The sequence below is a fragment of the Meriones unguiculatus genome, chromosome 20, assembly GCF_030254825.1.
Source record: "Meriones unguiculatus strain TT.TT164.6M chromosome 20, Bangor_MerUng_6.1, whole genome shotgun sequence".
In the NCBI taxonomy this organism is placed as follows: domain Eukaryota; kingdom Metazoa; phylum Chordata; class Mammalia; order Rodentia; family Muridae; genus Meriones; species Meriones unguiculatus.
Genome location: NC_083367.1, coordinates 70,013,332 through 70,038,087, shown reverse-complemented (window position 1 = coordinate 70,038,087; position 24,756 = coordinate 70,013,332). Strand labels below are relative to the sequence as shown.

The 24,756-nt window shown below is 45.8% G+C and overlaps 2 long non-coding RNA genes and 1 pseudogene across 3 annotated transcripts in view; all 3 read left to right on the top strand.

Annotated features, from left to right (window-relative positions):
- Positions 1 to 12,727, top strand: part of LOC132649443 (uncharacterized) — a 268,684-nt gene extending 255,957 nt beyond the window's left edge. Inside the window, exons 3-6 of one of the 2 annotated variants that reach the window (XR_009587882.1) lie at positions 1,716 to 1,845; positions 2,421 to 2,534; positions 10,685 to 10,805; positions 12,018 to 12,727. This is a non-coding gene — a long non-coding RNA (uncharacterized LOC132649443). Of the gene's footprint in view, positions 1 to 1,715; positions 1,846 to 2,420; positions 2,535 to 10,684 lie in introns of both variants that reach the window. The other variant, XR_009587881.1, reaches the window with a different exon arrangement.
- Positions 12,728 to 13,224: 497 nt separating this feature from the next.
- LOC132649442 (uncharacterized) lies at positions 13,225 to 17,042 on the top strand. The gene is made up of 3 exons (XR_009587879.1): positions 13,225 to 14,613; positions 14,934 to 15,233; positions 16,177 to 17,042. It is a non-coding gene; the product is annotated as an uncharacterized LOC132649442 (long non-coding RNA).
- LOC132649611 (small nucleolar RNA SNORA17) lies at positions 16,043 to 16,164 on the top strand (annotated as a pseudogene).
- Positions 17,043 to 24,756: the final 7,714 nt, after the last annotated feature.

The following is a 24,756-nucleotide window of genomic DNA, read 5'->3' as shown; positions in this document are numbered from 1 at the left end:
AACAAACTAAACTAAACCAAATAACAATTCCTTATGGAATGCTTCATAATTATCTCTTTCATTGGGCAGTATGTCTAAAAAGATTTTGTCTCCTAGGCTTATAACAAGTACTAGGGAAGTGTTAATTTCCTTTCTTACACAAACTCTTCCTGTGGCCTTTACAACATTTTCACCTGAATTGGCTTAAATAAGGTCCATGATGATTTTGAGATGTGTGATGTATCATCTACTTCACAAAGAGACTCGGAGTAGAAGTGGGAATGATGAGGAACAGGGTGCCTCAATCTTCTGACCCCAGCCTTGCAGCTACCCTTCCTCTCACACTATGGCTCACCACGAGTACTGAAAGGAGGGCTGGCCTGTGGGACCCCTGTTCTCGCCGTAGTTCCTATCAGAAAGGGCTTCTCTCTGCCCTCATTTCTGAGGCAGCAGCATTTTTTTTTCTGGTTCTAATTAATGATCAGTTCATACCCACATCCAGAGGATGAATATATTCAAGTTTCTAACTTACATTAATTTTCTTAGAGGTGGCCTAATTTCAGGTTTCCACTTCAGTCTATCCACACACTTTATGGTGGAGCTGTTGGAAATGATGTGTAGAGTAGAGCCGTATCCCTTAAAGATCCCTTGAAGGTCATTTCGGGTTTCTGGAGCTCCCTGGCTTCATTCCGGCTAGAGAAAAAGGAGCCTCCTGAACAGCATCAAGGCTGCCACACGGCGGCTCCTTTTCATGTTTATTTAGGCCACAAAATTACAAGGCAAAGTTTACTTATTGTTTAGGTTGTCAAGAGACACAGTTACTTTAACTGAGCATCTCAGAGCAGGGAGGGGAAAAGCTTTTGGCTGTTGTACCTTTACAGTCTGAAAGGCAGGTATTTCCATGGGGCACCTGATTGGCAATGCAATATATATAATTTATATTTTATTTCATTAATATAAAATATATCTTTATTAATTACTATATTTTAACTAATATTTAGGAATAAAATATTTACATTTAATTGAATATATACATATATGTATATATATGTATATGTATATCTATAGCTTGAGGATTAACATGTTGAAAGTAAAGCCCCAGGGAATGTTGTGATTTGAAATGTGTAATGTCTCCACAGGCTCATGTGTAGGTGCATACTTTTAATTTTTATTTTAATCTGTCTTATTTTACTGAGGTTTCTTGTGCTTTCTTCTCCACCCCAACCCCTTCCAACACACAGCACCAAGTAGGAGAGAAAGAAGGTTAGTGGGGAGAGGGGGCAGTTTCTCGTTGGCTACTTCCTGCTGGGTAGGGTTGTCAGTTTCTTTTGTCAGGTCCAATCTTCTTTTCAGGAGATCTCCAACTTCTTGTCACACTGCATCAACAGCGGCCAGGAGCCGCAGGGGGGAGCAGCAGCAGCCTTCTTCAGAGCACCACCCCCTGCCTCTCTCTCTCCTGGCTCTGGCATTTATGCCTTCTCCAGAGTCCTCAGAATTAAACTATCTGTAGCTGGCAAAGATCATGCCCTTCTTGGAGCCCTCACAAGGCAAATAGTCCACTGCTGTGGACAATCTGAAGCAGCCCCATATCCCACACCCGGAATTAACACAACACATGTTCACACAACATAAATGGGTTTTTTAGGACACTAAAACTTCTACTACATCTCCTCCATTTAGTCTGAAAAATGGCTTTTTCTCTAACATGAATGAGATTTGTTGTTGCTTTCTTACAGAAGATTATCAACGAGCCACTTTTTGAATCAATAGTTTCTTACCTGGTAGCTCTCAGCTGCTCCTGCCTGGAACAGCTTACGGCTTTTGCTGCTGAGCCTTGAGCTAGGACTCCGGAGCTGCTTCCTATAGGTAAAAGGTTTCTTCATATGTCTCTCTTAGACCTGCATTCACTAGTCCAATGATGCCTTTACCACAGTATCTACAAAACTTGGGAAGCTTAGGCATTCTTTTTTTTTGGGGGGGGGGGTTCAAGACAGGGTCTCTCTGTGTAGCCTTGGCTGTCCTTCACTCACTTTGTAGACCAGGCTGGCCTCAAACTCACAGAAATCCACCTGCCTCTGCCTCCCCGAGTGCTGGGATCACAGGCGTGCACCACCCACACACCACCCACGCACCACCACACCTGGCAAGGTTAGGCATTCTTGCTGAGAATGCTGTGTGGCCAGAAATAGCTATTTCTCTGGTGGAAAGTACCATAGTTCTCAGAGTTAACCCACTAGCCATTCTGAGTTCTGAGGCCTTTAGTAGCTTGGTCACAATTTCTTTTCAAATGACTGAATTTACCACCATTGAAGCACTGTGCATTTGATATCTAAGGCTTTCAGAGACTACCGGGAAAGCTAGTGGTGTTAATCTTGTGACCCAAGGCTGCTACTCTGGCAGCTCAGTTTGCTCAAGATTAACTGTTTTCCTTGCTGTTTTAGGTTGCATGGCCTCCTGTTCCTACTGGCTCCCCCAACTCCTGGGAACTTGACCCCAAAAGTGCATGGAGCAGGACAAGGTGGCAATTCTGGGAAACTCCGGCTCTCAGTTACCAGGTGTGAACTTCTTTTTCACTCTTCTCCAGCAGCACAATTTGCTTCACAAGCACTTCCATTTCCACCCACAAACTCCAGTTGTACAACCAACTCTGCAACCCTTTAAAAAATGAGAACTGAGTGAAAATTCTGATTTACCTATTTCATCCATTGTTTGTTTCTCAATACGTCCGTATCCACTCAAAACTCTTCCAATTGTTCAACCATTCTCCCAACCCTTTTTGAAATGGAATACAGGAAGAAGACTAAGCAAAACCAGAAAATCCTCCTTGGGAGAAAAGCGGGAGAGAGCACAGCAGCAGCAGCTGCCTCTGCCACAGTAAACCTTTTGCTCATATCCTGAAACAGTATATTCATTCCTTCATACCTTGCTATCTCCTCTGGCATTGGAAACCAGATTTTTCCATAATTTCAAGCCCTATGTCTGGGTGTCACTTGTTGGCTCCTTATTTTGGAATCTCTTTTATCTTCCTGGGAGTTCTTAGGCCTCCAGATCCCTTCCCTCTCCAGAGTCCTTAGAATGACACTCTCTGCAGCTGGCAAAGATCATGCTTCTCTCAGAGCCTGCATGAGGCAAATAGTCTGCTGTTGTGGACAACCTGGAGCAGCCCCATATCCCACACCTGGGACTAAAACAAAAACACGTTTATATAATATAACTGAGATTTTGAGGACACCAAAAATTCCACTACTCATGCATTTGAACAGTTGGTTCCCTATTGGTGGTGCTGTTTGGGGAAGTTTTGGCACCTTTGAAAGATAAAGCCTTGCTGGAGGAAATGGGTGACTCAGGAAAGGCCTTTAAGTTTCACAGCTCAGCCTCATTTCCTGTCTTCGCTTTGCTTCCTGACTCTGGATGCTATATGACCAGCTGTGTCATATTTCTGACACCATGACTTCTCCTCCATGATAGACACTATCTCCTAGTACTGTAAGCTGAAATACACCCTTTCTCTCTTAAATGGCTTCTTGTCATGTGCTTGCAATAATCCCCCTCCACAGCTTCCTCTGGTAACCTGGTGATGTAATTAGTCCTAAGCAGTTGGGCTCTAGAACACATAGCCGAGACATCTGTGAGCTGCATATGGCCAAGCATGACCCCTCCCTTCCTTTCTTAAATAATATTTTTTATTCCTTGAAGGTTTCATGTACTTATACAATGTACAGTCCTGATAGCTACCTCCCTCCAAGCCCCCTACTGGCCCTATACTCACCCCCTCCAGGTTTCTTTCTTTCTTTCTTTCTTTCTTTCTTTCTTTCTTTCTTTCTTTCTTTCTTTCTTTCTTCTCTCTCTCTCTCTCTCTCTCTCTCTCTCTCTCTCTCTCTCTCTTCTTTCCTCCCTCCCTCCCTGCCTTTCTTCCTTCCTTCCTTCCTTCTTCATTTATTATTAAAAACCTCCAGGTCTTCCTAGTGCTACCCACATGCACATCAGTGTGTGGCCGCTGGGTGGGGCATGGGCTAACTATGAGTGACCCTATCACCAGAATGGAATGATTATTCTTCCCTCCACAACCATTAGCAACTGCCAGCAGCCTCTCAGCTGGGGGCGGGACCTTGCTGGCCCATCTTCATCCGTGTTGGACTTTTGACCAGTTTGCTTTTGTGCAGGTAACCAAAGCTGATGTGGCTTGATGCATGGAACAGCCAGGCCATACGATGTCTGTATTTTATAGCTCTCCTCACCATCCACCAGCTCTTACACCCTGTTCTCTGAGCCTTGCTTGGGTGGTAGAGGTTGATAAGATGACCCATTCATAGCTGAGCACCCAGAGTTACTTACACTCAACACTTTAAACAGGTTTAGTCTCTGCATTATCTTTGTGGGGTTTTTTTTTTCTGAAACAGGGTTTCTCTGTGTAGCCCTGTCTCTAGAACTGTCCTAGAACTCACTCTGTAGACCAACTAGCTTTCAACTCACATATCCTCCTGCCTCTGCCTCCCCAGAGCCTGCTTAAAGGGGTCTACCATCAATGCCCAAAATAACACTTTGACCTTTTATTTTTCTAAGACAACGTTTCTCTGTGTAACCTGACTGTCCTGGAACTCATTCTGTAGACAGGCTGGCCTCGAACTCACAGAGCTCTGCTTGCCTCTGCCTCCTGAGTTCTGGGGTGAAAGCACATGCCACCACTGCCTAGCTTTGCATTACTGTTTTACCCACTGCTAAAGGAGCATCTTTGTATAAGCTGTTTAAGCTTCTCTGTATACAAGCTAAAAGCATGAGAGCAGCAGAAACCTACAGGAATGAACATAAATCATTTAGAATTCACAATCATTTAGCAAAAACGGCCACAGCAGGTTCTCCCCTAAGGCTTACCATCTCCCCAGTCATGGGTGTTTGCCCAGGTTTACAGTACAAGGCACAAAATCCCTCCCATGGAACAGGCCTGATAGCTAGTGGGAAAGCCGTTGGTTGCTCCAGAACGTCGGGCCACTGCGGCACTGTCAGGCACATCTCGCCAGCAGTCCAGGGCTGTGGCATGCAGGGGCCGGGCAGCCTGAGCAGTACCCTTCATGTTTCTGAGTTAATGCGCACTTCTTCTGAATCTAATCTAGGATTAAATTCCTGCTTTTTTCTCCCTATCCAAGAGGTAGAACGCTCTCAGACTATCACACTTGTGCCACGACACTTGAAATTGTCCTGCTGCTGCTTTGGGCCCGCATTTGTGGAGCATGCTGTGTTGCAAACGGCTAAGAACTTAGCTAAATTCCTCTCATGTCAGGGAGGTGGCTGTGTTAGGATTTTGGAACAAAACCTGCTTCTGGGTTGCCTAGCAACTTAGGATGTCATCATGTGTTGCTGGCCAGGTGTATCTTGCCCCTTAAACAGACAACTGGACATGCCCTCTTGGTCTTTCTCGGTCTCTCTTGCTCCTGGCCTCTTGGCCTTTCCCCTTTCTCTATCGGGGCGCTCCCTCTCTGTTCCCCCTTCCCTTTCTTTCCTTTTCTCTCTCTTTCCCTCTCTCTCTCTTTCACCCATCATATCCTGCTCTCCCTTCTCTCTGCTTTCCCTTCTTTCCCTCCATCCAATTATTTAGTTTGTCTTTTAACCTTATAGGGTGCAGTTTTGTTCTCTCCCTCTGTGTCTTGTTAAGTTAAAAATTCTTTACTTTTTAAATTCTTGGTACAACTACCATAATTTACATGTAAATATATTTGATGTAATAAAAAGGGAAAAGACAAAGCTAAAACAGGCAAAAGACCTCAGGAATGCACATATAATTGTTACTATATTGCATGAATCAGGAGCTGCACATTTTTGGAAACTATGCTTATGACAGTCCTAAAAAAAGGGGGTTCCCTATTTAAGCTGCAGTATTTTTTCTGAGTATGGATGATTGTTTACTTTGTAGTGGATTTTTTTTCCAGTTCCTGTAATGCATTTGGGACAAATGTCTCAAAGTAGCCTTCTACTTTCCTGACAATACCTTGCCCTTTCATCCTAAGAACTATAGTCCTTGATGCTGTTTTAAAACCATCTGCTACTAAACCCAAAACTTCTACCACAGATCCATAGCCACTACATAGGGACTGCTCCAACTTCAATCCAAACTGTACCCTTTCATGGTTTCATAATTTGACCGCTGCTGTCCACTATAATTTACAAAATCATTATAGCTTTCACCACCATCATAGTTACTTTCACCAAAATTCTGTCCTTCATTGTAACCACCATATCCTTGTCCTCCACTTCTAAATCTACAGTCCTTGATTTCCATATCCTAGTCCATCACCATTGTGGTGAGTTGAATAAAAATGGGCCCCACAGGCCCATAGAGAGTAGAGCTATTAGGAGGTGTGGCCTTGCTGGAGGAAGCGTGTCACTGTGGGGGCGGGCTTTAAGGTCTCAGATGCTCAACGAAGGCCTAGTGTGGCATTCACTTCTGCAGCCTGCAGCTCAAGATGTAGAACTCTTAGTTCCTTCTCCAGCACCATGTCTGCACGCATGCCCCCATGCTTCCTGCCATGACAATAATTTCTTAATTGATGTTCCATCTTCATATATAAGTCTATGATTGCTTCAAGTTGACAAAAACTAACCAGCATCATGACCAAAAAATGAGCCATAAACGGGGGTGGGAAAGAAGACTGCACAGATAGACTACCCAAGAGAAAGCATCAGCTTCTCTAAGATTCAATGCTGTCATCCATAGACTGGAAGAAGCCAGAGCCTCACCATTCCTGATATCATCCCAATGGCATTCCTAAGAGTGTTAGGGAGCAAATGGCTAGCACAGCACCTAACACTCATGTCTAACTTGGGTTGCTCATACTGCCAGGCCCAAGTTTCCTGTTGGGGTCAGGCAGATTTCAGGAGATTCATTCCTGCTCTTACCCATTTCCCCTGGTAACTAGGAGAATGGGTTTCTGGCATCCAAGAGTCAGAATTAGGAGTGAGAAAGCAGCCAGGGAGAAGAACAAAGTTTAGCAGTTCAAATAGTGTGGTGGTTTGAATAGAAATGACCCCCCATAGACTCCTGTGTTTGAATGGTTGGCCCATAGGAAGTGGCACTATTAGTAGGTGTGGCCTTGGCGGATAAAGTGTGCCACTGTGGTCACTGTGGGGGCAGGCTTTCAGGCTTGCAGATGTAGAACTCTCAGCTCCTTCTCCAGCACCATGTCTGCCTGTGTGCTCCCATGCTTCCTGCCATAACAATAATGGACTAGACTTCTGAACTTTAAGAAATCCCCAATTAAATGTTTTCTTTTGTAAGAGTTGCCATGGTCATGGTGTCTCTTCAGAGCAATAGAACCCTAAGACAGAAGTTGGTACCAGGAGTGTGGTATTGCTGTGATAAGACTGGCCCTGCTTTCGTTTAGAGGAATATGGAACTAGAACTTTGGTTAGAAAGACTTTGGATGCTTTACGTGAGGCTTAGTGGGCCATCCTAGTAGGAACACGGAAGACAGTGGTGCTGAGGGTGATTTGAACGATGGGGGTCTTGCTCAAGTGGTTTCAGAGGAGAAGAATATTTTTATGTGGCCTAGAGACTGTTCTTGTGATATTTTGGCAAAGAATGTGGCTGATTTCAGACCTTGTCTGAAAAGTCTGCCTGTGGCTAAAATGAAGAGTTTTGGATTAGGTGTATTGGCAGAGGAAAACTCAAAACAGCCTAGTATTGACTCTGTCCTGTGGTTATTGGTGTTGACTCTTATGATCTATAATGAAAAGGAGCACACTGAGCAAGGAAAGTTACAAAACTGTACAGTTTATTGAGAAAGGGGCACCAGGAAGTAGATGGAACTAAAACCTGTTTTCAACCAGATAAGCAGATTAAAGAAAAGCTGGATGTTAAATGGAATAAAGGGGGGAGTAACCTCAGGGAAAGACCCCACCCGGCTAAGCTTCCAACTTGTGAAAAGGAATTTCAGAAAAACTTAAATCCATGGATTGTAGTAAATGACTTTAATCCCAGTACTCTGGAGGCAGAGGCAGGTGGATCTCTGAGTTTGAGGCCAGTTTGGTCTACAGAGTGAGTTCCAGGACAACCAAGCTGAGGCAGTAAAGGAAACCATTGAAAACAACAGATGAAGATGTAATTGGACAATGGGTCTGGGTCAAGAGGTTTCAGAGGAGACTATCTATGGCTTAGAGATTGTTTCTGTGATATCTGGATATGGACAAAGAGGCCATGTGCCAGCCTCAGCAAGCAGAGGAACATGGTAGCTTCGGCCATATGGTTTTGGTTTATAGCCAAAGATAGAAAAAAGGGGTTATGGAGTCTCCCTCCATGACTAAGGAAAGCCACTGAGGCCAGGCATGTGTCAGGATGCTCCTGACACATAGAGACCCAGAGAGGTCATTGTGTAAAAGGTGAAGCCTGGATTGCCTTGGAGACCCCAAAATGTTGGAGATACCAGAGTTGTGGGAAACCTGCTGAGGAGAGCTGCTAACCATGAGTGGAACCAGCCCAAGGGAGAAAAGTGTGCTGCAGTCAACAACAATCAAAGGAGCTGGAGATCTTGAGACCACTCTTATATATGAAATAGAGATGCAGAGTTTGGAGTGTGCCCAGCTGGTTTCCATATTGCTTTGGTCTGGTATTCTTTCATGATGTTCTCTGGCCTCATTTTTTGGAATAATAATATATTTTCTGTGCCATTGTATGTTAGAAGTAAGTGACCTGCTTTTACATATTGATTTAATAGAAGTTTTAAAAAGTTATAAAAGTTTAAAAAAATATTGCCATGGGTATTCAAAGAGACTTTGGACTTTTTATGGGGACTATTGAAGTTGGACTGAATGCATTTTGCATCATGATAGAGATCATTGAGTGGAATGTGGTGCTTTGAATAAAAATGACCCCCGTAGGCCCATAAGAAGTTGTAGTATTAGGAGGTGAGGCCTTGTTTGAAGTGTATCACTGTGGGATGTCATCTTTGAGCTCTCAGATGCTCAAGAAACTGTAACCAAGACAACTACCATAACTTCCTCTAGAACTATAATCGGGACCACCACCATAGTTGTCACCATCACCTCTAAATCCATTATATCCACTCTCAGTGCCCCATAACTACCTCCGCTGCCTTCACCTCTACCACCACAGCCTCCTTTTCCACTACATTTATGCTATGGCAAAAATTACCTCCAGCACCTCCAAAGCTTCCATCACAACCCATAAGTGCACCAGATCCATCTTCGTGGCCTCCCTGTGATCCAGCTGCACCTGTTGTTCAGAAAGGCCTTATTCAGTACTCGATGATGCCCATTGACGGTGTGGTTTTTCCTGAAGAACAATCTTATCAACTGTCCTGATCATCAAAAGTTACAGAAGCAAATCCTCCCTTTTTCCCACACTGTTTGTCTTGCCAACGTCTGTGGTTTTAGTCATACTTTTTAAAGTAGTCTCCCTATTATGTTCTTCTGTATCTTCTTTAATATCACACACTTTTCTCACTCCTAGTGGCAGCTTTTCAGACTCCTCTCCAGAAACAACTCTCTTTGGTTTCACCTCATGCCCCTCAACTTTCTGTGGCCCAGCACACATTGCTGCATCCACCTTTCAACACAAGAGTAAGTTACAAATCTGAAGTCCTGAGAACATTTTATTGGGAGTGGGGGGTCTGTCATTACTCCATAGCCTGTAAGTGCACATTCTCGCAATGTTCTCTTAAACTATCGCCTGTAGTTTCGGATCTCAGACCACCAACAAACAGCTTTCCCGTGTTCTCCTGTTTCTTTAGATCACGGCTCTCATTTTGAGACTAGTCTCACCTCTTCTAAGTCCGGATAAATAGGAATCTCTAGTTTTGTTCTTAATCATAACTAGAATCATATGTATAGAAGCTAAAAACTTGGACCAGGAAGTGTATAGTGCAGAAGCTACCCTTTAAGCCAGTTCTGTTGCGATCCCAAGGCATGTTTGGTCTTGATTACAGTAGAGAAGACACCTTGCCTCTTTTGTTTGTGTTGAGGCAGGGTCTCTCTATGTAGTCCAGATTGTCCTTATCCTCAAAGCCATCTTCTTGCCTTAAGCTCCCAGGTGCTAGGGTTATAAGCATGTGTCACCTTCAGCATACTCTGCTCTCTGGCAAAAATTTTTTCCTACCTAGTAGCATATAATTATCTTTACAATAACATGCAGGTATTTGCTTAAGAGGGAACAAACTGGCTCTCTGGGGACAAGGCTCCTTTCTCCTTTCAGCCAGGTGGAGAGGAGTGTAGAATGCATATTTCAGTGGCGGTGAAGTTTCTACCATTCTTGTTAGCCTTCCAGGGGAAGCAGTTTCCTCAGTAGCAGACAGCTGGGGTATAGAGATGGGCAGTTCTACTGCAAGCCCCTCTGCCAGAAAATCCATGACTTTGTGTCACCCTTTCTTAATGATGTTCCTGACTGACACAAGGTATGACAAATTAGTGACGAAGAAGACCCACTCTTGAAGAGTCAATGAAACAGACAAGCAGGAACATAGGGGCATTGTCTCTGAGGAATGTGTAAATTCTGGCTTATTTATTTTCCTGGGTTTGAGCCTGCATGTCTAATTATTCTCATCAGATGCAATTCTACTAATTTAAGCATCTTCCCAGACAAGGAGATGTAACAGTTCTCTGTAACCATTGTGGAAAAGATGGCTGACCATTTCTAGACTATAATACAAATAATCTCACAGCTGACAATCTAGAGCTCAGATCTCATTATTCTCCTTAGGTAGAAACAAAGCAAGGGTCAGCCAGAACATTCTACCAGGGAAGAGGGATTACAGCGCAGGGAGAGACTCATCGACTCCCTGGATGAGCTGAGGTCGAGAAACAGTTGCATGGAGTTCAGGGTAAGTAGAAGACATAAAGCCCTTCATAACTGTGACTGTTAGAACTTCCGGGGTCTCCATAACTGTTGTGCGTTTGTTTAACTTGTGTGTGTTTCTTTTGTGAAAATACTTATGAAGGGAAAGTTCTAGGGCTGCGGCTGTAGCACTGTGTCAGAGTGCTTGACTCCATGTTCTTGGACTTGAGTTCCATTAGCTGCACACCACCCCACAGAGGACAGACAACAAAGTGCTGTAGACCTGCCTGTCAGGCAGAAGTAAAGAGCAGGGAGAGGCAGTGGCAGGACAGGTGAGAGCAAGAAAAGGGCACCTCCAAAGCCTGTGAGTGGGGCTGACATCGTGAGGCCAGCATGAGGGGGAAGTTGTGGGTTCAACAATGATGACTGACCATGGTGGTCTCAACTGGCAAACGCACCAAAGCGTGAAGTTGTCTTGACTATGTGGGGTCTCACAAAGGACCCTAACATGGAGCCCGTGTCACCCTTTGTATAAATCGTGACAATCTAAAATGCTTTCAAAGGATCGTGAAAGTTCACCTCATTGACTTCATCATGGTAAAATCATTTCTCTTCCTGGCTCAGGTATTTTCTATACTAACTAGACTTTTATCCTATATAGAAAAAAAGGACAAACAGCATGGGGGGGTTTACTGAATTTAGGGTTTCTATCTGTACCCCCAAAAGCAAGTTTTGTCACCCATCCTCAAGAAGCCAATGGAAAAGGCCAAATTAATAGTACAAAGAACTAAGAGAACAATGAAAGTGCCCTCACATTGGAAAGACCCTTTTCACAGCCACCGTCTGGGGCCTGAATTGAGATCAAGCTTAAGGTCAAGGTGTGGTCTCACCCGAGAGTGACTCATCACTGCCTGGACTTCAGTCTAGGCCTGCAAACTGGTCTGACAAATTGTTAGAACTGTTTAAAAGCTCACTCCAAAGACACGTTACCCCTATCACTGGTGCTTTCCCCTTCTCCCAGCACAGATTCCTGGGAGAAGTTCTCATTTATTTGGGGTCCATTTTTTTTCAATAGTTTGATAGTGAGATTGAGATACACAGATGTTTTCATTTCTGCCAGATAGTTTGTAAGAGGAAGCAAAAAGGGGAGGATGGATCGGGGGAGGGAGGCTGAGGAATGTAACCCAGTTGGGAGAATGCCCGTCTACCACACAAAAGGCGCCGTGTTTCATCCCATACCTCCTAAATTGATGCGCAGTGTTGGGACACAGCTTCCTGAGTCCAGCCATCTCGGGAACAAGTTCCACCTTGCTGGCAGGGCCAAAACTGAGTACATATTCTCAGGCCCTGAAACTCAACTCCTCTCCTGCTTCTTCAGGTATTTCATATTTGTCTGTTAGCCAGTAAAGATGGAAATTGCCCTATCTGTTATCTAAACTAAGGTACGCAGGTTGTAAATGTGCTACCTGTCTTGACTTAAAGCTTGCCCACTCCTTTGTTCCCTTATCATCCTAAACCTCTGGATCAATATTCAAAAGAGGACTTGACTGCAAAGAGCTGAGTCGAGGGTCCTGAAACCAGGTGACCTGGAAAGACCCCTTACCCACGTTTACTTTCTTGCTCAATCTCTCGTATCAGAATATAATTGGTCAATACCATAGTCCATCCTGCTCCCCCTTGCTTTGTGTTCCCATTAAAAAATGTTGTACAATCTCCCTTAGAGGACATGTTCAGATTCCAAACTGGCTTCTTCCCTGCTTCGCAGAAAATAAAGCTTTCATTTTTAAGCTTCCACCTCCGACGTGAGCTTTCTTGGCTTCTACCTTGAGCGAGCCCAATAGCAGCACCTGTGATCTGAGAAGGTGGAGGGCAGAGGACCAGAAACTCAAGATCATTCTCTGCTCTGTAGTGATTTCAAAACCATCTGGATTTCATAGGACTGAGAAAAAGACAAAAAGAAGAGGTAGATTCTCAGAACAGATGGTTATTGTGATGACTACAATTAAATGTTTAGCAATCAAATCACTTGGACACAGGCCTTTGGGTATGTCAGTGCGTGTTATCTTGGAGATGGAAGACCTGTCCACACTGGATGGTCCTATTTCTTCCCTGGCTGGGATCCTGAACAATGTAAACAGAAAAGGAGTAGAGCAGGAGCATGATTCTGGCACCAGGGGCCTCATGTTCTTTTTGCTGTGACTCCCTTTCCATTGCAAAAGCCTGTGTCCTACTTTTAATTAAAAGTGATGAACTATTGTTTGTGTGACTACTGAGGAAGTCAGATGCTACAGCTGGGATCAGGACTTCCCCCAGAAACTCCACGTGTTGGAAGCTTGACACTGTGCAGTGCTCTTGGGAAGGTAGGAAGAGGTGGGTCTGGTGGGGTCTGAGGTCACTGGGGTCATGCCTCTAAGGGATCATGGGGCTTTGGTGTATTCTGCTGTCATCCTTTTGCTTCCTGGCTCCTAGGAGGGGAGTGGCTTTGTTATAGTTCACACAGACCCCAAAGCAACAGAACCAATGTGTGATGGGTTGAAAAATTATGAAACTGTGAAGCAAAATAAAACATTCCTCTCCCTGCTGCCCCCCGCCCCAAGGTGGGGTGTGTGTGTGTGTGATGTTTGCCTATGCTGATGCATGTGCAAACACACGTAGAGGCCAGAGGTCAGTCTCAGTTATCTTCCTCAGCCACTATTTCTTAGGCTGGTCCAAGATGGAGGACCCACATCGGAGCAGCCCCCTTGGGGAAATGGAAGGTGAATGTTCTGCTCCTCTCAGAAGTTCTGACCCTTCTCTCAGTGGGGCATCTGGACCACAACCTCCTGCCATCTTAACAAGCAACGTCCCCTTATAATGAGAGTCCCTGACCACAGTTGTTTCTGCTTGCAGTCTTTCTTCTCCAGCACTCTCCTGCCCAACTGAAATCACCTCATAAAACTTCAAACATCCTTTTGTTGGGGGCTGCTCTCTCTTAATTTAGAGGCAGGCTGGCAGTAAGTGCCTGTGGTGGTTTGAATAGGAATGGCCCCCAGAGATGCACGTGTTTGAGTGTTTGGCTATGGCACTATCAGGAGGTGTGGCCTTGTTAGAGGAAGGGTATCATTGTGGACACAGAGCCTTGAGGTCTCGTATGTGCTCAAGCCTCACCCAGTGTGGAACACAGTCCCCTCCTTGCTGCTTGAGGATCAAGATGTGGATCTCAGCCCCTTCTCCAGCATCGTGTCTACCTCGAAGCTGCCTTGCTTTCCACCATGAAGACAGTGAAACAAACCTCTGAAACTGTAAGACAGCCCCAACTAAATGTCTCCCTATATAAAAGTTTCCTTGTTTGTGGTGTCTGTTCATAGCAATGGAAACAGTGAGACAGTGCCTAAACTGAAGCTCCACCTTTCAGCTTCAGCACGGCTCTGCGGGTATTCTTTCCTTAAGCACCACACAAGTGTCCTGAATTGGATGGAGTGTATTCATGGTTGTCCCCAGGTTACTGTTACTCCCCAACTTTCTCTCCGATTTGACCACCAACTGCCCTGTCCCCCCTGAGCACCATGGACCTTCGGCTGGTGGTGTCAGCCCCTTTCCCAAACTTCTCACAGGATGCTTTGATAAGTCTTCTGGGCCTGGTGGCTGAAGACTGATAGTGCCCTAGGATTTGGCCCCCAACAATGCTCCTCCCACCTCAATGGAGGAGCCTAAGGTAACAGGCCAGAAGGCAGGTAAGCCTGCTTCATTTGTTTTAGATACATAGCCCTGTGGACAGAACTGCCTTTCTACTTTGATAAAACCTGTCCCTCACAGGTCTCAGAGTGTGTGTTGACAGCCAACCCTGTGTCCCCAGATCACAGCTCATTTACCAGGTATGATCAACATTCTCCTCACTCACTCTCTTCTTGTGCTAGCCACCTGTCCTACTCCCCTGTCAGGCTGAAATCTCATGCCAAAACTGTCACTGCCCACAGTCAGACACCCTGTCCTCTCTGGGGTTCGGCCAGCGTCACAACCAACACGGCCACTTTCCACTCACTAGTTAACCCCATGGGGTGGGACACCTCTATGCCTGCTCTTATCCCCCTTTCTTCTATCTAAAGGATCCCTCAGCGCTTCATCACCCCTCACAACACCCCGTCTTTCCTAAACATCAACCAGGACCAAGTCCTATTATCACCTTTTCATGCAGGTCTCTGCATCCTGAGTCCTCCTTGTGGTACTCCGATCTTTCCAGCAGTCAATGGTTCCTGTCCTCGGGCCCAGGACCCTTTCCTTGCCAATGCTGCAGTTCTCCTGATCCACCCTTGTTCCGGCCTGGCCTGGTGCTTTGTATTCACCTGTTAATTGCTTGCTCCCTGATATTCCTACTGTTAGGAGCAGTCCCTCACACACACCAAAATGATACCGCATAAGCCTGCCTCCAGCGTTATCGCTAAATAATGTTATTGCTAAATGAAGCTGCCTCCACACTGGGCGAGGCAGAAGTTAGGTAAGCATGGCCAAGGTTCATGCACATGGGGAAAGTTGAGGATTATGGGAAGAGCAGAAGGGAGGAAGGACTCAGGACCACCATGGGTCAGCACAGAGAGAACGGCACGGCCAGATGGACCGTGCTGAACAGAAGCAGCCCAGATGAGAAGTGTAAGGAAGTATTTCTGGGGTTATGGATGGAACTGTTGAGGCAGACGTCATCGGGTGTGTGGCTGAGGGGCGATGGGGTAAATCAGGAGGTTAATATCTGCTTGGCCCCAGGTAATAAGGCTTATCTAAATCTGTCAGGTGTCTGTGTCTTTTATTGTTTGATAGTAGGTTAAATAAAGTCACCATAATAATTATAATTTTAATAATAAAATCAATGCCTTCTTTGTTTTCAACAACACACCCTGTCATCTCTAACACATACACAATTCTGTCACATGCCCTTGCCTCCTACCCAGATCTAGAAGATGCTTTCTTTCTTGTCCAGCTCCACCCAGACTCTTGTGGCCACTCTGCTCTTACCTGGCACTTACACTTCTCACAGCCCACCTTGTCTCTCCTCCCATGGATGTGGGAGTGAGCCCCCCCTTTTTTTTTGGCCAAGCTCTGGTGACTGACTTCCTAACCTTAAGCCTCTCACCCAGCACCCTCCGGACAATGTGTAGATGACCCCTCCCCCAACATACCGATCCTTTCTTAAGCTCTCTGGGCTCTATAGTCTGTAGGTGCCCTCTTCAAAGGCTCCACTTTCTCTAACTTAGGATGCTTTCCTCGACTTTGTCTTAGTGCCCACTACTTGTCAGCTCTAGATTAAAAAATACCGTTTCTAGAGGCATTGAAGGTATGGCTGCTGTGTTATGTGTGTAGGTGGCAGAGAAAAAAGAGGCTGTGTCTAAGCCTCCTCTTCTTACCTGCACACATTTGAAGTTTAGCCTCCTAAAATTCCCTTTCAGAAGAGCAAGCGAGCCTGTGACCAGCACCAGTCTGGTGCCATGAGGCCTGGACAGGAGCTAGACTGTGATGGCCATCAGCCTGGTGCACAGGCTTTCGGACACAGACCGTGCTCGAGATGGCCCCTGTCCCACCTCATAATGCACTAGTGAGATGACCCCAGACCACTCCTGAGTCCAGCCCCAGAAGCTCAGAAACCTGGAGTTCCACTAAGAGGAGCAAGTGAGTGGTGGAGAAATGCAAGAGAAAGAAACAGAAGGACGTGGGCACAAGCAAGAATAGGCAGACCTGGAGACTCAAGGGTAGTGAGGGACCTGATATGAGTACACGGTGATACCAGGACCTTGGTGGGGTCCTGCGTGTGCTGCCACCAGGAGCCACCTCTGGTTCTGTGGCCCTGCAGCAGCCCTGTTACCATCAAAGGCCAGGCGGACCCTCCTGGTCTGGTCTGGTCCTGGATGTGAGGGTTGTGGGTAAGCCCCCCTGAGGGCGTGAGAGTGGGAGAGGTGAGGGGCCTGACAGATATCCGAGAGGCGATGGCCTGACCATCTCGGATATCTGCCAGGCTCAGATCCAGGGCTCTGAGTTGTCTCACCCCAACACCCATCCCATCTATGAACTGCTGGAGTGCTTGAAGGGGCTGGTTCTACAGACGCAAAACTATAGGATCTCCATGACACAGGGCAACAACAGGACATCCAAGAGGAGTTCCAGTACTGAGAGACTGGCAAAGACAGAGGACCCTTCCCAGACCGAGGAGTCATTGCCATCAACGTTTGTGAGCGAAGAAGCATGGGCAAAAGGTTATGCACTGTGGGATTCACTGTCACACTCTACAGCTTCCACAATGAGATTTTTTTTTCTCTGTGGGGAGGGAGGTTGCAATGGTGGAGGGCGGGTATTAGGGATGGGGGAGATGAGTGGATTGGGGTGCATGATGTGAAATTCATGAAGAACCAGTAAAAAGTTCAAAAAGATTTTTGCCTGTAACGGTTGCTTTCAGCAAAAGACTTGTTTTTTATTGTAGCAGTTCCTTTTCCCTTAGTGCTCCTCACCCCTCTCTCACCCAACTAAATCGCCCTGTAAAACTCAAACTTCCATCTGGCGGGGCTGCTCTCCCTTTACTTGGAGCCAGCCTGACATTCAGTCCTAAAATAAAGCCTTGTCTTTCAACCTCAGGACAGCTCTGGTGGTCGCGTTATCTCCATAGGCTGCACACTACTCACCTTGCTTTTTGAGTCAGAATTTCTCACTGCAGAGAGAGCCCATCAATGGGCTAGGCTGGCTGCTCTGTGAATCCTAGGGATCCTTGTGTCTCTGCCTCTGCAGAGCTGAGATTTCAAATATACATCAGCGTGCCTTGAGTTTTTTTAGTGGGTCCTGAGAACTGAACTCAGCTGCTCATGCTTTCTCTTTTTCCCGGCCCCTGTTTTCCCTCTTTGATGGGTGAGTTACCTCTGGTATTTTGACAGCACTGTAAAGCGGATAAATGAGCTAGGCACCATCTGTCCGGTTCAGGCCATGGCTCCACTCTCAGTAAGCCAAGGTCTGTTAGCATGCAGATGAGTCCTCTGGCCTGACCGCAGGACCTGGTAATTGCTTACATTGTCATCTGCCGCCACCTCCAGGTGCAATAGGTGCATGCAGCCCAATAAGAGGACCACCACCACACCCAGCTCTGTCTGTCTGTCTGTCTGTCTGTTCCAGCTGTCTCTGTTCTAGGCACCCCCTTTCACTCCCTCTCTGCCACCCAACCCCATAATCATGGCTTGCTCTCTGCCTCTACTCTTCTCTGGGTCCTCACTCCTCTCTCTTTCCCCAATAAGATACCAGATCTGTTTCCTGGCATAATTCCACTTGTCGTGGGCCCACCAAGGTACACCCTTGCCTCATCGTTACATTTCATGACATTGGTTCTGTGACCTCGGGGTCTCTCCTGGTGTCTACACACACTAGGAGCCCTTCTGCTGCTACACCTGCCACAACAGGTTTGCTTCCTTGTACGCTGATCACTAGACACTCACTCCACCCCATACCAGCCTGTGTGTGTGTGTGTGAGTGTGTGTGTGTGTGTGTGAGTGTGTGTGCGTGAGTGTGTGTGCGTGTGTGTTCCGTATCCTGCCAAGTCCAGGTTTTTCCTGCATCCAGGACAGCTCTGAAGTGGCCACTCACAGGTGCTCTGGTCTTACCTCACGGACTGCTTCCACTGGGCCTGATCTTTCCTAGACAAAGATGTTCTCCTAGATCCTGGGCAACAGTGAAGCAGACAGCTCTCCCAGGACTTGGCCAGCATCCCAGTTTTCTTAGGGTCCCCAAACAAGTCTTTGTCCCCAGTCAGCAGCAAGCAGTCCAAACAACACAACAGCCTCCTTCCCACCTCACCACCCCTTCCTCGTTTTTTAATTAAACAAAAAGTAAGAAATGTTAGTGTGCAGGCAATTCTGCTGGCCTGTGCTCGGGGACCTGGCAATTCATCACATCATGTGCCGACATCGCTCGAAGGTATGTGAGCCCCCCCAAACCTGCCCTCCCCCCAGATCTCTTTTATCTGTTCCAGCTTTCTCTTGCTCTCACTCTCTCTGTGTCCTAGGTGCATCCTTTCTCTCTTTCTCTCTGCCCTCATGGCTTGTCCTTGTCGCCCCTTTCCCCGAGTCCTCACTCCTCTCTCTTCCCCCAATAAACCTCCTTATAGCAGACCTGTTGCGTGCTGTGATTCCTCAGTGGCACCTTGATGTGAGCCTACCATGGTACCCCCTCACCGCGTCATTGTCTTTCAAAACAAGGTCAATGGGTGAATAAGAATTTGCTAAGGTAAGTTAATACCTGCCAGGCTCCTTGGTGTGGTGAGGAGGGTTTCCCTGATCCCGTGGCTGCCTCCCAGCAGTGATTCTCTCTGCACACGATGGTGCAGCTCGTTTTCCATCACTGTTCTCTGAAAGCCGAGCAGCCCCTTCGTGAAGACGGTACAGTTAGGTTTGTGGACTCCCCAGCAGCAGGAACGCTTCCACCGTGCACTGGCGGTCGGCATTCTTGAGGTGGCAGTACTGAGTCAGTAACGCTCTGGCCTGCGTGGTGCAAGTCTAGCGAACCAAGTGAGGTGATTTTGGGGGAAGGCATGGGAAAGTACCATCTCAGATAGTTGTACCCAAATTGTTGATATTTCTAAGTATTGTTTTTTGAAGTGTGTTCTCCTGTAGCCACTAAATAACATTTTCCAGAAATCAAATCACCCTAGTGGCAACTTAGGTCATTGTCCTATGTTTCCCTGCGGAGTGTAGGCAGTACCTGTATAAGAACTGTGGTCAAAAGGTGGCGCAGCAAGGCTTCGTGGCTAGTAGATGATACCATCTGAGGTCCCACCAGCACTTAGTCCCAAGTGCTGCCTAAATTGTAAGCTTTCACACGAATTGTTACCCTCAAAAGAATTCATCAAAGCGTCCTCTGGCCATCACATACGATTCTTAGGTCCAAAGATACACCTCACTTTTCTCTCTCAACGCTGCAGCAACTTAGAATGTTCTCTGTGTGTTCCTCCTGCATCATCTCGTCTCATTCTTCTTTCTTGCTTACCCTTAGCCTGGGAATGTGTTTGCTCCCTTTTGTGTGAGAACACGAGCTTCCTGTAGACAAGGCTGCTGTCTATCTGATTCTCTGCTGCAGCCTGCCTGGAACAGTGGGGAGCCTAGCTTTTCCCTCCTTCCCTGTGTGGATCAGGCTTTCTGCCTGCTTCTCCTTGGAGTCTGGGCTCTGGGTGTGAGTGCTCTTCATAGGCACTCTTCACCTTTTCCTTAGGATAAGCTCTTAATGGTGTGAATTATGGATAAGGCCTGCTTGAGGAGGGCCTCATGACACTATGCACCTGGGGACTGAGGAAATGGCTCAGCAATAGAGCACAAGCTGCTCTTGCAGAGGATCTGTTTGATTTCCGGAACCCACAATAGCAGTTCCTAATAGTTTGACTCCCAGAACACTCTAGTAATTGATTAACCTCTCAAGGGGACTGAAGCTCTCATACACAATCCTGGGGTACCCATTACTTCAGTTTACACAACCACCTGTAGCTCCCCCTCCAGAGGCTCCAGCACCCTCTTCAGGCTTCTGGAGGAATGGCGTTCATGTGCACAAATGCTCACATCGGCAAAAAACTCATAAAAACAATTAAAGATAAAATAAAAATCTTTAAAAAGTGAAATGCTTGTAACTGTAGACAAAAGCTCACTTTTCACTGACATTTTGGCCTTGGTTTATGTGATGTCACATAGAATTCTCAGTTGTTAAAAGAAACAAGGCTTATACTCATGTATTTCATCTCATTTTCTAAACTCAAAATGCATCTCAGTGACATAGTAACAGAAGGGCAGGTGGCTGGGGCCATTACTCTTTAGGCAAAGGCCTCCAAGAATACTTTTAGAAGCTGAAAGAATGATTTAAAAACAAAAACAAAAACAAAAACAAAAACCTCCTTATGGTAAGAGGGGAGACACACCCTGGCAGAGCCTGGGGTGTGTTAGTTAGAGAGTATGAGAAAGAAATTGCAGGATTTTTGCTTAGACTGAGTAAGAGCTTTCTGAAAGGGCTAAAGGCTGGCTGGTTTTGCTCTGCTTGGAGCACTCTCAGGAAGCAGGGAGAGTCCATGACTGGGTATCTTTGTAACGCCTACCTCGAAGCATAGGGCTGAGAGAAGATCCAGACTGACAGCGGAGCAGCAGGCTCTCATCCTAACCATGAACGAGGGTACAGTCACTCCTACTTACTCAGTGCTGCTGTTTCGGGCTGAAATGATTGTGAAGCAGCCTGATTCTGTCTGAGCAGGCAGGGACTCTGACTCCATGCTCTGCCTGGTCTGGAGCATCAGTACCAAACCACTCCTGGCTGGGAGGAACTTTCTTTTTCTCACCAGTAGATTGCGAAGAGCTGGTGAGACCTCAGCCTGGGTCTGACTCTACCACAGGAGGTGAGAAAGTGATATTTGAGCTGTCAATTGAAATTTCCGTTCCAAAACACTTGGTTCTGAAGTGTAGATTCAATTTCTAACACGTACCATCCTGTTATGAAGGTGAAATTTGCACTTTAGTGTGTCTTGTTTATGTGGAAATATGGCATTTCCCCCTCTTAATGTTATGCAAATAAATAGGTCTGAACTTATTTGTGAGTTGAAAGAAGTCTCTAGTCTTTAAACTCCATTCCTCATGACCTCAGCAGCGTGTGTGGCAAATAAAATTCCCAAAGGATTTTCTTTCCTGGCATCTAAAGACTGTAGGTAGCTGTGACAGGTAACAGTTATGGTCACAGGCTGAAGGACAGGAATTCAACAAGCAGGTCCAGGGTGGGGCATAGTCATGAGGACTTATGGGCGATTGCTTTCCCTGAAGACTGGGAAAAAGGAGGCAGACACATGTAACTGAGGGACACGGATGTCAGGCATCCTGGGACTGAGCCACCCTGTTTATCTGGGTCTCAGGTATTGCACATGTAAAAGGAGCCAGGTAGTCCTCACCCGAGTGTGTAGAGAAGAACAAGCCAGCTGTGACAATGGAGAAGAAACTGGTTGCCTGCATGGAATGTGACATGATTGCCACTAGGAAGAAATTCCCCTAAGGAGGAAGAGTCTAATCTCATTCAGAATGGCAAACAGAAGCTGTGGAAGAGAGGGAACAGGATGGGAGCCTACCATAGAGCTCCTTTCAAAAGCTCCACCCAACAGGGGGTCGAAGCAGATGTTGAGACTCACAGCCAAACTTTGGGTAGAGCACAGAGAATTTTCTGAAAGAAGGAGGCATAGAAGGGCCCAGAGGTGACAGGAGCTCCACAAGGAGACAAACAAAGCCAAAAAATCTGGGTCCAGGGACCCTGCAGAGACTGACGCACCAACCAAGGACCATGCATGGAGAGGACCTAGATCCCTTGCTCAGATGTAGCCCATGGCAGCTCAGTCTCCATGTGGTTTCCCTAGTAAGGGGACCAGGGGCTGTCTCTGACATGATCAGGATTGCCTGTTTTTTGATCACTTCCCCCTGGTGATGCTGCCTTGCCAGAACACAGAAGAGGATCCATGAAGTCCTGATGAGACTTGATAAGCTATGGGCAGATGGCGGAGGAAGAGACTCCCCTTTCAGTGGACTAGGGGAAGGGGACAGGGGGAAGAGGGAAAGAGGGTAGGGCTGGAAGGAGATGAGGGAGGGGCCACAATTGGGATATAAAATGAATAAATTAAAAAAAGAAGAAGAGTCAAAGAGAGACCGTGGTGGTGGTGGCCTTTCGACCAGGATTTAGAAGATCTGAGCGCTAGTCCTGATGCATTCATGAGACTGATGTGAACTCTACACCCGACTCTTGTATTTTTTTAGCCTAAATTTATGTCTAAAACCAGAGTAATGATGTCTAAACCATTGCATCCCCAGAAGTATTGTAAGAATGAAGTGAACAAATGTAGTCAGCAAGTATTCACACTTTGCATGAAACCTCATGCTGAGGTTTCTTATAAAAGTTCATAGCATGATGGACGTGAGACTCTGTCAAGGAAACGCAATAATCAGCTGATTATGCATACCCTTCTAAAAGTTGCTCACAAATAGATATCAGGAGAGAATGTTCTTTTGTTTCTTGAAATACAATATAAAAGCACCATCTTTTTCTTTGTTCAGCTCCATGTAAATAGCACACAGTTTCCAAATTTAAAGCTCCTAAAGCAGAAATGAAGCATTCTGTTTGCAGATAACTTTTCATATGTAGGTATGTATAAAACAATACACACAGATTTATGTGTGTATGTGTATCATCTATCTATCTATCTATCTATCTATCTATCTATCTATCTATCTATCTATCTTTCTATCTATCTATCTATCTATCTATCTATCTATCTTTCTATCTATCTATGAATCTATCTAGTTATCCCCTGAGTTCCACAAAAAGCTGTTGGAACTCATACACAAATTCATTAAAATCAATATACAAAAAAAAAAAAATCATTGATTTTCTTATATTGCATACTGACAACAAACTATCCAGAAAAGAAATTGAGAAATAGCAATGCAGACTTATAACTGATCAGAAATACTGAGAATGAGTGACTGTTCAGTCCTAGTGCCATCTATAACAATCCCTCAACACTTCAGAGCTCAAGGAAGGTGGTGGCAGAAAGATTGTAGGAGCCAGAGGACAGGAAATCTGCTGTGAAGCAATCTTTCCTAGAAGTGGCTGCATGGCTAAGACCAGAACAATGGAAATATCTCTATACATGCTAACATGGAAGAGGAAAATTTCATAGGGTCCACCCTTAGACAAAGAGCTATAGTCAACTAATGACTTCTGGGAGAAGGAAAATTAGCCTCTCCCAAGGATGAGCCTTGTTATTGGTTGTTCCGTGCAGAGTGGTCAGCCTTGAAACCATATACGTGTATAATAAAAATGGACTAACAGGTTGTGTTTTTATATATTTGTGCACACACACACACACATATGAATGTTGCAGTAATACTGAAAGAAAAAAGATTCTCAATTTGAAGAGGGATAGAAGTGGTTAGAGGGGAAGTACCTGGGAAGGGCTGAGGGAGAAGAAGAAGGGGAGAGAATGACGTAATTCAATTTCAATTAAAAGCATATTTTAAAAAGAAGTAAAAAACAAACAAACAAACAAACAAAAAAAACATTGATGGAAGAAATGCAAGTAAGTGAAGACCTGCCCTTGTGTTCACAGTTTGGAAGGATTTGTTGTTGAAGTTTCCGTAGACCTAAAACTAGCTACAGCTTAGATCAAATATTTTTCACAGAAATAGGAAAAAAAAAAGAGACCCTAAAATTCACATGAAACCTTAAAAGACTGTGGGTAGCCCAAGCTATCTAGAGCAAAATAAGATGAGAGACGGCCCACAATTTCCAAGTTCATTGCAAAGCTGCAGTAATCCAAACTAGCACTGCCCTGGCAAGTGCCCCAGGCAAACACACACATGCGCCAGAAGAGACACAGCAGAGCTCCCACAAGTGAGTCTGCATGCACTGTGTGGACAGCAGCAAGGGGAAAGGGCAGCTTTGTGAATATATCTTTGAGTCCTCACTCTAACCCAACAGGCTCATGCTTTGAAGGCTTGGTGGTTCTGTTGAGAGCCAGTTGGATCAGGCAGGCGGTAACTCCATTAGAGGATCAGTACAAAATGGTTCATAGCTGAATGGTCTATTAGGGGCTGACGTTACTGAAGGAAACCCGCCACTGGGAATGCGTGCCTTTGAAGGTTGTATCTCGTCTCCAGAACCCTCCTCTCTACCTCTCTCTCTGCTTCATGGTCACCTTGAGGTGAGCAGTGCCTTCTATGCGCCATGATATTCGACCTCACCTCAGGCCCAAACAAATGAAGCTGTCTGACCTTGGGCTAAAACTTATGAAGCTGTAAGCTAAGATTAAACCTTCCCTCACTTGAGTAGTTTTCCTCGGGTGTTTTGTCACAGTGATGGGAACCCAACATAATGGCATCGGGGAGGCTGGATAGCTGATGGGCCTGGAGCCTTATCTCACATCCTACAAAACAGACTCAACATGGACTAGAGTAAAATTTAAGACCTGAAACTCCTAGGCTGGAGAGATG